Below are 13661 nucleotides of genomic sequence, written 5' to 3'. Positions count from 1 at the left end.
AGCATCAAAGGACCTCTCGGCCGTATTTGACAAAAATCTGACAAACTGTGAATTTGCATTAATAAAATCCTTACTTGGTTAATTAAAATATATAATAAATTTAAAACTATTGTTTTTAACGATACACACATATTTTAATATTGATTTTATAAATGCAATTAATTTTTCTTCAGCAGATCCAACCCAAAATCCATATTATTAGGTAAATCAATTATCTCATCAATGTCATTATTTCACACAAGCAATTTAACCGAAAAACGAATACGAAAATTTCTTCACTTTTTCAATTCCGGTATTTGATGACGACTCTTAAACTGAAGTCAAAAAATACCAAACAAAAGAGCAGCAATGAACTACCGACGTAAAGTAAAACCGTAAGTATGCTCGGATTCGCTTTGCTATAATAATTACGGCTTCAAATACGTTAATGCCTAGAACTTATGTAAAAACCCTATTTTCGAGCATGCACCCAGAAGTTCCGTCAACTCGTATGTGCGCTTGTCTGGCAAAATTAGGAAGTTTCAGTTTCGTTGTTGCCGGCGAAGCGAGATTTCGTCAGATCGTTTCAATGGTGCCGTGTGTTATGAAGGGCGTTAATATTTTTCCTCTTAATATCGGAATTAAAGTTATATTCCTTCAGAACTAAAAAAAATTGAGTTGCGCTCCCTATTGTGCGATAAATGTGCGACCTAAGTATTCTTATTAGGATTTTTTCGCTTTTCATTTTTTTAATAAAAATATTTCTGTTCAGTATTTTTCTTAAACATTTTATTCAATAGTTTATGTTTAATTTGAACTATGAATCGTGTTGATATCTCAATTCGTTAATTTTTAATTCGTGCATTAGGATGCTTTCTTAACCAATACACGTTCACTTTTATGGGCCTACGAAAGTTCATGTCAGCTTTGTCAGAAAGAGAGCCAGGGTCCTTGGAAGGACCCCGCTCTGAATAGTAGCAGTATAAGTTTTGAGAACTTTATAGGGGGAGGGGATCCGGAGACCTAACTGACAAAGGTGCCCACATTTACCTTCGGCGGCCTTGTGAATTTTTCCATTTTACTATAATTAAAAATTAAAAACCTATTTGAAGAATGCAGAAAATATCTTGAAATTTCACACTCACCCATCACACAGAGCTATGAAAGATAATGTATTTTTAAGTCAGTACTTTAATTTCTCCGTAATTAAGTCCCGTATTTTCTTCTCAAACGATATAGCGGACGGATAGAAATCTAAATATCGTTATTGCGGAAGTAGATATGTATCGATATATGACGGTATATCGGTATATCGAACAGTCCTACTCATAACACGTAAAGTTTAACATCAAAGCTTACCAAACTTTCAGAAAATATGACAGCATACAAAAGAAGTGTAGCACTAAAATTTGAAATTAAAATGTTGAAAATTCGATAAAATATGGACATTTAAAGCAATTAATTTTTCACTGTGCATGCGTGAAAGAAAGTAATTTAAAACTTCCATAATCTAAAACCCAACTAGATTCCCCAACTCATGATAAAATTCCACTTGAATATCTTAAAAATTCAGAAAGTTATCAGCAATCTAATGAGCCGAATTTCAATAATTCCTAGATAGGCGACGAAACGAGTAGATCAGTGGTTCCCAATCTTTTTCACGTCGTGACACCCTTTTCACCAACTAATAAACCCGCGACCCCGTATATATATATATATATATATATATATATATATATATATATATATATATATATATATATATATATATATATATATATATATATATATATCTGTGTGTGTGTGCTTATGCGCAGACATTGCACATATATATTACATAATAACTCAAGGTGCTTGAAATATTGTATTTTAGCTTAATGTGTTTTTTTTTTTCTACAATAAGTGCAGAAATTTTAAAAAAAAAGAAAAATAGTCTCGATATTGTTAAACATACATTTCGGCCCTTTCAAAATTCTAGCGTCTTAGCAGTGGCGAATGCAGGATTTGGTTTTTTCCAACTTTCAATGAAGTGAATGAAGGCATCTATTTTTTATAAGGCCGTCGCGATGTCAAACAATTGGGAGTGGGGCGTTAGGATAATCCTCAGTTTTTTTCAAACGTATTTATAGCAAGATAGAAAGAGTCCTGATTTATGTTTGGAGAGGAGGAGGAGGTGTCATTACTAGCATTATGAGCAATCAAATTAAGAGAATTGCTTTATTTAAGCGGAGAAAGAGAATTAACAATATGGATCTACAATCGTAAGTGTAACATTCGAGATGTCCTCCCTCGGAAACAGCTCGAAATTGTAGTTCTAAAATTGCAGTTTGCCCGATCTCTGGTAATGTTCGCAGGAGGAGAAGTTCGGGGATTTTTTATGAACGTTTCAAGCTCGAACACTTGCCTTTGAAATTTCTCAAAGACCTAAAAATGAAGTTTTAAACGATTTTTAACGATGGGGGAGGGGGGAAGTGCATTAGGATGCTCTCTAATTTTCGAAGATGAAAACGATATGTCCTAAATAAGCTCAGTTGTAGACTATCTTTGTTGAAATTCAGGGAAGAGAAGGGGTTCGGGTGACCTTTTCCCGATAAATATTTGAATTTGACCTTCTAAAAACACAATTATAGGCCATCTTAGTAAACATTAGGGAAAAGGTTTGGATTCGGAGCCTCTCTCTCCCCCCCCCCACCGGAGTTTTTTCGGAATTGTGTTCCAAAAACGAAATTTTACACGAGTTTTAAGGATGTGTGCAGGAGAGCACTGTAACAAATTTCGGAAACGTTTCTGGATATATCGGAAACGTTTCCGAAATAGTAGGAATCCTTCATCCAATAGCGAACTCCTCAATATTCAGAAAGCTTTTTGTTATTTCAAGAAATCTAGAAGAGGAAGTGATGACGCAACGCTTCGAAACCTATTTCATCCTTCCAACACAGGCGCCAATCAGTCGGAAATAACGAGAACTTATTTTTTTCTTATCTATGGTTGCTGCAGTCAACAACTGTTTAGCATTGGATTGCTTGTTATTTCATGTCTAGAGAGTAGTAAAATGTGTCGAAACTAATTTTACGCCTTTGCATTTTGGACTGCCCTTGATTTTTTAGACGATGTACGCAGCTATTAAGTTAGTTAATAACCATTTGTTTCTTTAAAATTTCCAATGCGACCATGATGAGATATATATTGTGTGTTCAAGCGTGAATAGTTTCAATACCCGTGTTTATACTTAATGAAACGAAACCCTTTGGATTACTTATTCAGTTGTAATGGAGGTACTTAGATTTTCTTCCGCTCATGTTCACTTGTAAGTATTAATGAATATTTTAAAACATGTTATATACATTTATATTTTTGTTGATTTGCATTTGATGAGGCTCCAATTGTAACTGTTTTTGAGTTTATCGAATTAATTTAAAGTTATCCTACATACCTATGTGCGCGGTGTACTATTTGTTGTAACCAACTGAAACTGATTAATTACGCAAAAGAAATAAGATTTATATTTGAGAAGCAATCACAGAAAAGTTATTTCGAAATACTTGGATGTACATACATTTTGGTTCAAAAAGAAAAAAAAAACCAATTGTTTAATTCATTAAAAATATGGTAATGCAAATATTTTCTAGTATTGTAATATGTTTCACAAAAAATGTGCCAGTATTATTTATATTTTTTTACTATAATTTATTCATTCATTTAACAAATTTTTATACCATTAGAAAATGACCATGTTATCTATTAGTAAGAACATAGTTATGCAATTAATTCATCTGCTTATTCATTTTGTTAAATGTGGTTAACAATAAAAAAATTCCTTGACATTAGTTGTTCCGAAAATAACATTTCCTTCATGGATATACTAGTTTAATGTAGGACAGTCAGGAGGAATGAGTCAGTGGCAAAAATGGAACAGCTGTATTTACATGCCGAAATAAAAAGTAATATTATTTCATGTCATCGTTTTAAAAGTGATCATTTTTTAAATACTATGTTATTAATATGCAATGCACATATGGGGAGAAGACGAGGGGCGTTCACCACGCAGACTGTGCCATTGACATTTTTAAGGGGTTGCTTTTTTAAGGGGGGGGGGCGCTTTATATCATTATATGGGTGCACCATCACTCTTATGGTGTAGGGGGGGACTCTCGTATATATGAAATGGAATAATCATGTAATAGAGTTCAATGTTTTAATAAATAAAATATATAATGCATTTTGCGCACACTCTAAAAATAAAATCAGTAACCTATTTTGATTACGTATCTATATTTGTGATAAACTGGAAAAGGGCAAGAACAGAAGAATAAACCCGAACGGTTCCAGCAGAGGGACTTTGGTGTCATATTTAAATTCATCAATTTCTCTGTTGGTACTTTTCGGTACACTTTGTTCGTCAAAGAAATTGACTTGACGTGAACGAATTTCGGAACGCAAAGTGTAGGTAAGTTCTGTCAAATTATATCCGAAAATAAAAGCTATCAAGTTTGATACAAGATATGTTTTTAAGTTCTGCATTAAAAATACAATATGTTGATAATTTTGTCTTGAAAATATTGAGAGAAAAACTGAAGTTTAATATTGTTTAACAAACAATCCCACTTTTGAGAAAGTACTCCCCATCCCTCCCCCGACGATTTTGTGATTATGAATGAAACTACTATATTATTTCATAAATTTTCAAAAATTTATAACTGTGCATATGTTATGCTGTTAACCATGCTATTTGTCATTAAAAACTCAGAAAAAAAAAATCCACGAATGATTCCAAAATTGCTTGTTTCATTGATCTTAGATATGAAAGAATTGAAACTGATATGGCATGCAATACTATAGTAAAGAATTATTTTTTAGAAAAAATCACGGAAAAAGGATTCCGAAATTCTCAGAAACGTTTTTGAAAATTGTTTGGAGAATTCCGAAATACTCGGAAACGTTTTCGAAACTTTCATGAACCACAGTTGCACAGAATACTCAGAAACATTTCTGGAAATTACGGAAAGAGGATTCCGAAATACTCAGAAACGTTTCTGAAAATTACAGAAAGAGGATTCCAAAATACTCAGAAACATTTCTGGAAATTATAGAAAGAGGATTCCCAAATACTCAGACACGTTTCTGGACATTACAGAAAGAGGATTCCGAAATACTCAGACACGTTTCCGGACATTACAGAAAGAGAATTCCGAAATACTCAGAAACGTTTTTGAAAATTTCATGAACCGCAGCTGCACGATATACTCAGAAACGTTTCCGAATTTTTTTTACAGTGAGGATCTCGGGTACTCCCAAAATTTTTTTTCGAAATTTAAGTCTAAAAAACAGAATTGTAACTTAACTTTGATGCCAAGGGGAAATGTTCGGTCGGAGACCCTCACCCGGAACCTTTTTAGATATTTAAGCCCAAAAAAGAAATTTTATATGATCTTTAATTATGTGAAGCGGGACAGCAGGCACTCTCCTGGTTTTTTTTTTTTTTTTTTTTTTTTTTTCGAAATTAAAATCCTAAAAATCCATTTCATGGATAAGGGTTAGGGCATAGAGAATCTCTCACAGAAATTATTCGAAATTGAACTTCCAAAAACGAAATTTTAGACCATTTTGGATAATGTTAGAGAGAGAGAGAGTATTCGGGACTCTGTCGCGGAAATTTGTAGAGATTTAAGTACGTAAACCAAAGCATATGATAATCTTAGAGGATGTTCTGAGATCAGGTACTCTGGCATGAGAGAGGGAGGGGTTGCTGTAGCTCCATAGCCCTTCTCCTTGATTCGCCATAGCGCTCAAGCATTGATGCTACTCTAAAATGATGCTATTTTTCCCCTATATATTTTAATTTTTCAACTATGCAATAATATATTTTCAAATATAGGGATAATGCCGCGTCCCCTTCAGAAATCCTTCGCGACCCCCTTGGGGGTCCCTCCCCCCCCCCCCCCCCACACACACACAGGTTTGGGAACTGGTGTAGATACAAATAGACGCGCATAGCTACGTTGCCAGTCGTTTTACCGAAGATAATGGTTTTACGATCTACCTCGAAAGTCGAAACTAAAAGTTGTGTCAAGTGACGCATGTTCAGCAGTCAAGCTTAAACAAAAGAAAAAAAATCGTGTAAAATTTTCCGTCATTGTGTAGAAAAGATCAATTTTATGACTCGAAACTTAAAAATTTATTTATTTATTTATTTTAATTCAAAATTTAGTCATTGTTATTAATGGGCGTAAACATTCCGTTTCACGGTTTTTATGGCAAAACCTCACTTAAATATGGTTTTGCCCTCCCCCTTTTAGAGGGGCGAAAAAAATTCTATGTAAATTCCTGAGCATCAAAGGACCTCTGACCTAAATTTGGCAACGATCCGGCTTAAACTGTGGATTAATATAAGAAAAATTCCCAAGTGGATGGGTTCGCCCCCCCCCCCTCTCCCCTCATTGGGACAAAGAAAACACTATATAAATTCCTGAGCATTAAAGGATCTCTGTTACACGTTTGGTAAAGATCCGACGCAAACTGGATCTGAAAAAGGAACAAACACACATACACAAACTTCCATTTTTACAATGGTGGACAATTGCTTAGGATGGATGGCAATAGCAGCGTTAGCAACCACAAAATGGAAGGCAAGGGAATATGGAAATTAGCATAAGTTCGGGACACAGTAAGACGTGTTGTAAGTATGCGAATTTTAGACTCACGACGTTGCTGATCACGTGATAGCGCTGATAAGCGATAGTTGTTCAAAAGCAAAGTTTGGCGGGAAAGAATCAATTGACGAACTTGCACTTTTCGGTATGTGTTCCCAACATCCCTTAGATGATTTTATAGGTGGTCGTGTGGTTGGCCACATTGAAGAAGGGCAGAAAAATTTAGATGTTGCCAGGGAGTTCGACGTCAGCCACAGGGTTGTTTCTAGTGCTTGGAAATCATTTCAAACAAATGGAATGTGTAGCAATTGTCAAGAGGGAGGTCGTGTACGCAATACGACGTCAGCAAAAGATTGGTACTTAGTGCTAGCAACGGAAAGGAACCAGCGTAACACAGCTACTGAGGTAGCAAAGCAGTTTCCTACTGCTACTAGCAAGCAAATATTCCGAAAAGCTGTAGACAGACGTTTAAATGCAGTAAGACTTCACTATTAAAAATTTTCCGGAAAATTTACGGTAATTGTTACTGCCATCCATGTTGCCAGTAACTATTACCGTAAAAATCAAATGTTACTGTAACATTTTACGGTTTCCTCGGTAGGCCACAGCAACCAATTGGAGCTGGGATCGCTTATTTCTCCGGTATAAACTACCGTAAAAATCAGTGATGTTGTAAGTCCGCCATTTTACAGTAACAATTAACAGAAAATCTTCCTGAATTTTTAACAGTTTATACGGCCGTCAGCTTGTTTTGTACACCCCATTGTCTTCAAGTCAGTGTTTTGCTTGTTTGTAATGATATCTTCAGCATCACATTTGAATAGGAGTCGACTGGGCTTGTGTACTATTATCAGATGAAAGCAGGTTCAGTCTGTCGTGTAATTGTGGACGATAACTAACCTGGCATGAAAGTGATACAGCATACAAGCCGGCAAACATATAAGAAAAGGACTAGTATCCTACAAGTTGTGTCATGGTATGGGTAGGATTATGATCAATAGCCGTACGAGGTACGCTGCTTGTGTGCTTCCAAACAAGACTATGACGGTTAGTGATACATTAATGTTGTTCTACTGCCTCATGTTCACGTATTCTGTGGTGCTGTGGGTGATACATTCGTTTTCATGGATGGCAACGTAACTTGTCATTAACAATCGCCGTCCAAGAGTGTCGAGCTCACTCAAAATATTCAACCCATCAGATGGCCAGCACATTCTATAGATTTGTATCATATTGAAAATATTTGAGATGCTTTGGAGAGCAGTTTTGCTGGTAAACAATGCCCTCCAATAAGCAAGGACACCCTTATCCGTGACTGACAGAAGAATGGGATAAATTATCCCAACAGCTGCTGGATAATGTTGGGAAAAGCATCACATGACGTGTGGAAGCTTGTATCGCTCTCCATGGTAGCCATATTCCATATTGACATCTTACGCCGCAAAGCCTGAAGGCGGTAATTACATTTATTCACTTTTACCTATTCTACCCAAAATGACCGTTTCGTCCTTTGAACACTTTTCAACGCCTTCTGGATTTCAGAGCACAATAAATTATCGTCATTGCAATATTCTAGAGTTCTGGCATTAGTTTATTTCACTTGAAATCGAATTACACTTACTTTTTTACGCACTACATAGCCCATTGGAATCCGTCCTTAGCAATTGTCCACCAGAGTATTTATGTTACAACCAAATCCCAAAGTTCGGCCGGTTCACGGATTGGCCAGCCAATTCACGTTTTGCGCGAAAGGTTTGGCAAAAGTCCGAAGTACTTGCTAACTTGCATTTAATATTGCATATTCTACTTTGGCCGCCCATTTTGGGAAGTGACCGGAGATCCTTCTCGACAGTCCGAAGCGATAATGGTAGATTGACAGGTTAGGTCAATTCGACAGATGTCGCCAACAAAGGATTGTCTTTAAATAATATTAAACAACAAAATTAATTTTCCTTCATGATTGTTTTAAGTATCCGTTAAATTTGCCATTTGCTTTTGGAAAAAAAAAACATATTTTTGAAGCTATATTTCGGGAGACAATGTGATCTGGGATCTTTAACATTTCGTCTATGGATCAGAAAAAGACAAAGGATCATCCTTAAAGGTAGTTGACAAATTCAGTTCTCAATTTGCCTTTGTGCTCACTCATACACGATACGCAACGCTACTAAGTTGGTACAGCATATACGTTCATTGAATGATTTTTATTATGGCTTTAATATGAGAACGGTATATCACGAGATCATATTTTTATGTATTAAAAACTTATTTTCAACTCAGAAGTGTCACTTATACTTGAAGTCGTTTCTGAACACAGAAGTACTCTTGATTTTTTTTTCCTTCTCCTTTGGTCGAACGTCCCAAGCCACTTCGTGAATTGGTCGGCCAAAGCATTAAAAAAAAAAAAAAAAATCGAATATTGGTTGGTAAGTTTACAGTAATGTTGGACAAAAGGCGAATTGGCTGGCCGATTTCAGACTTTGACCTTAACATTTATATTTCAGAAACGAGCCATGTGGTTATTCAGGCAAATGCCGGCACTTTATGAACAAAAAAAAAGGGGGGGGGGAAGTACCCCCGCCCCCTCCCTCCGCACGCACACCCAAAAGAAAGAAGACTTTCACGATTTTAATAAAATTACTACAAAAAATTCGGATAGGGCGTGCATCTTTCCACCCCCTCCCCCCTTTTTTTTTCCAGAAAAGAAGCCGCCATTTTCGTTATAGTAATGAAAAAAAAACCTTCGCAATGTCGAAATGTAGAAAAGAAAAATATGAAAATCAATATAAATGACCAAACGCTTTTTCGTCTTTAGAATTCAAAAAAAAAAAAAATCAATCTTGACATATTACTTAAGAATGTCCGTGAGTTTGTATCATTTAGATTACCTAACTAAGGACCACCGAAAACAGTTTTTAGCAGAAAAAAAAAGTATTCAGTGCATTACAAAAACAAATGACTAGTCTCAGCTTAAGTAATAGAATAAATCAATAAAAATGAACTACCGTCAACATATTTATAATACTTTTTTTCCCAATTAAAATATCATCACAGAAATCATCCCAAAGTGGAGAAAAATACATAGTCCACCAAAACATGTTTCAAATACAAGAAAAATCAAAATCGAGAGAAATTTTAAATATTGAAAGGAAAAGTTACATAAATGTTTAAAGGTAAAAATCGAAAGTAAAACAAAATTTTAGCAACAGTTTCAGGAAGCATGATATTTAATATAAAAAGTGGAAAAAGTGAATTAAGCTCTCACTGAAATATACGAGTATTACTTCAGTCCAAACTGTTTAAACTTTCTACTCAACTGCAGACGGAGGAAATTGAAAATTTCGTTACATAAAGTCAAAACCGTCAAATGTTTTTGAAAAAGAAAAACTGAAGGACAGTTTCCCACATTTTTATTCAAATTTAAAAAAAGGAAGAAGAAGCTGGACGTAGTCAAATCGGGGAAGGGAAAGAGTTATTCGAACCTAATCCCTCCCAAAGGAAGCTTCAAATTGCTTTTTTGGAACTTCAATTTACGAAATAGTTCGGTGAAGACCCTGAACCCTAGTTCCCGCAAAACTATCGATGATTGACTAAAATTGCATTCATTTTTGGAGCGAAAGTGAAAATTTTCGTAGGGAGTTTTGAACTCTTTCTCTTCGCCCAACGTCATTAACGTTACGTTTTTATTATCTAAATTTCTTAAAGTATTCAAAGAAAACACCGAACCCCCTTCCCCTAACACCATCGAAGATGGTCTAAAATAGCATTTTTGAAGCTTCAGTTTCGAAAAGTTCTTAGGGGAGAATCCATGAACCCATTCTTTCGCCCCAGCTTTTAAAAAGACAACCTACGATTGCGTCAGACCTCCAATTATTTCTTTTATTCCTCAATGTCATTATGTTAAATTTTATGCGTTTTCTGAGGTTCAAAATTCCTATATTCCAATTAGGTCGATCGTTTCAAACTTCCTTTTAAAGTCTAGCCGAATATTTAATTTCCTTTATTTTTTTCACTTATAAATCATAATTTATTAACTGTTAAAAATTCTACTGATTTTTTTACAGAATTGCACGGTTCCAACAAACTGCATTATTTTCCTGCTAAGGGATCTATGTAAAGGTTTTTCAGTTCATCAACGTAGCAGTTGAAGAATTAATTCAACTTACTTTAATTTAGTCGGCAAAGTGCGACGCAATTAGTCATTGGCCACTTAAGCCCGAATTCACCGGTTCAAACCCGGTTCCAGTTGGTGGATTTTTCAAGTTGCAGAATATTATCAGCGTCCATGTCGTATTTGAAATGTGAAAAATCATTTGAATCTTAGTTTGACCTTGAATCCTCTTGACAAGATCAAATTCTTAGAGAATTTTCTCATCGAAGAGAGCTCAGGTACCTCCGACTGGTGGAAACGCTGAGCGTCAAAATGCTCTTGGTAATTTTTATCAGCCGACAAAGGACAAAGGTGCCACATGAAAAAAATTTATGCCCGTTTTTGGGAAATGTAAATAATCTGTAAATGGTGAGAAACCAATACGCAGTCCCATTAAAAAAAAAAAAAAAAAAAAAAAAAAAACTTAAGTTTGTTTACAACATAATACTATACTACCATGGGCAGGTAAAAGGCAGTAACTGCAAAGTTTTCATTTTTTTATTCTTTTGCAGTTTTGTCATCTATTGTATGTTAGCTTTATTTTACAAGCTTGCTTATTTCATTTCCGCTGAAAAAACGTCTAATTCCAACAGTTCCCTATTGTTAGTATTGAATCCAACACACATTTGTTCAAATATCTAGAAAACTCATTTCTGCAGATACTGCCGTTTACCTGCACACGACAGCATAGTGTTCGAATTAATTGGAACAAAGCTATTATTTTGCGGAGTTTCAAGTTGGTTGCCAGCTAAATCCAGCAGGTCCCACTAAGCTATGCTATATGTCTTAATGCGATCTGGATGTCAGTTTTCATTGCTTAGAACTGGTTTAAATCAGAAATTATGAATATTGAACACTTCTTCAGATTGTGTTTCTGTGAGAAGAGAAAGTTACATTTTGCATTCGTTCATTTTAGTATGCTAGAGGCAAGGGTGCGCCCCCCCCCCCCTTAAGAGAAAAGGCGCACCCACCCCCCTAATATTGCGAAGACCTACCTCCCGGAAAAGATAAAAAATACCCCTCAAAACAAACCCCCTAAAAATTTCACTGTTGGTCAGAAGAGAAGTATTCCGAAATTCAATTTTCCAATATTAACCACAGTAAATATTTTTTTACCCCATGTGTGCCTGTTAAGTCCGATTATCTTTGCGTTGTCCCCCCTCTAACTCTCCATACGTTGCATCCCTATTTCGTACACTCTAATGAAAGAATGGAAAATGTTACTTTTTCCTCTCATAGAAATAAATTAAAGAGTTTTTCGATATTCCCACTTTCTCATCTAGACTAGTTTTAAACAGTCAAAACTGTCGTCCAGATGGCATTAAGACTGACAGAATTGCTCAGCGGAACCCACTAGAGCTAGCTGGCAACCAAGTTGAAAGTTCCCGAAGAAATATCTTTGTCCCAATTAATTCGAACACTATAATATACATAAAGTACACCGCCAGCTCAGTTATTCCATCCGAAGACTACAGTTTCGTGGCTTTCAGCGCTCATCAGCCCGGAATAGGAAGTAACTGAGCTGGAGGCGGAAAACCTCTTAAAGGAGCCAAGAGAGCCAAACAAACTGGTAGCTACTGTAGAATTAGCACACCAGACAAGTGCCTGGTGTCAGTCAATTTAACTTTTCTTAAATTTACACATATTTGCCCAATCACTTTACATACGGCTCCGATAGCAGGACGCCTGACGATGGAGGAGTTCATTTCTGCTTACGGAGTACGAGGAGGGATTCATATATGGCACAAGGTCGGTAACTATCGCAGTTCTTTGTTTGCGAAGCAAACCGGCTCTCTCCTCACATTCATATTAATAAATGGAATGGTTGAATCCTTCGTCCATCGTAGTTCAAGTTATCAGAGCCACACTATAATTTAAGAAAATTAACTTACTTATCTAATGGCGAACAGTAAATTGATTCCGTATTACACCTCTTACTTTATGTGTTTTTAATACTCAACGTCAACATTGTTAAGTTGACAGCTTAAACTAAGCTGTTCCTCTTCATGGAAAATACAAACACAATACTTATTCACCAAACCTAAAATTAATACATTTCTAAGGGTAACGTTCTGAGAAAAATAATGTAAGCTTGAACTAATACAATGCGGAAGTTGCGAGCAACATAACATGTGTACAATGCAATAAAAGAATGACTAAACGTCTCATGTTTTTTGATTTGTCACTTGTACAACTGAATAAATATTTGATGTCAGTTAACGTATCTATTTATACAAACAAAAATCAAAGCATGAAAATCTTAATTAAGTCATTAATTATCTAATTAACAAAACAAACATAACTACAACAATGTACAGTAGACGTTCAATTTTACGAACAGTTTCGAACCGTGCAAAATCTCCATAAAATCGAGAGTTCGTATGATCGAATAGCATTGTTTTAATGAAAGACATATTGGAAAGTTTGGTAACCTGTCCGTAAAATCGTGACTGTTCGCCAATTAGAGGTTCGTAAAATCGAGCGTCAACGGTACATATAAAATGATATACTGACCTAATCATCCTTCTTAAAGATAGTTGATCGGAAAATTAGAAATGTCTCAAACGGAAGATTCGGATGCTGTGAAGGATTATTTTTCGGTGTGGTCTCAGCTGCTGTATCAAGGTTAGATACTCCAGCCTGTTTGCACAGATGCTTCTTTCAAAAGCAACATCTTGCTTCAAACTGTTCAGAAAGGAATCCAAAGAGCGCAGGTCGGTCTGCTCTTCTTGAGTTTCAGGGTTTCACTGACCCAAAGCGGCTCTCGCTGCGCTCAAAACCACTTGTCCAGAACATAGTCAACAGAGTATCGTCATGGTTATAACCACTTGCTTTTCAAGTTCGTCTCCGGAAGTTGGAGTGATTGAAAAGAAGAAACCACG

At 35.8% G+C, this 13661-nt stretch overlaps 1 protein-coding gene across 2 annotated transcripts in view; it reads right to left on the bottom strand.

Moving 5' to 3' along the window:
* The window catches only part of LOC129231404 (tetraspanin-33-like), a 54751-nt gene extending 41337 nt beyond the window's left edge, over positions 1-13414 (bottom strand). Inside the window, exon 1 of one of the 2 annotated variants that reach the window (XM_054865710.1) lies at positions 13294-13414. The gene's annotated coding sequence lies outside the window, so the exon portion shown is untranslated. Of the gene's footprint in view, positions 1-12671; positions 12794-13293 lie in introns of those variants that run through there. The other variant, XM_054865711.1, reaches the window with a different exon arrangement.
* Between the last annotated feature and the right edge of the window lie 247 nt (positions 13415-13661).

This window comes from Uloborus diversus, chromosome 10 (genome assembly GCF_026930045.1).
Source record: "Uloborus diversus isolate 005 chromosome 10, Udiv.v.3.1, whole genome shotgun sequence".
Lineage (NCBI taxonomy): Eukaryota > Metazoa > Arthropoda > Arachnida > Araneae > Uloboridae > Uloborus > Uloborus diversus.
This window is presented reverse-complemented; position numbering and strand designations above follow the sequence as displayed.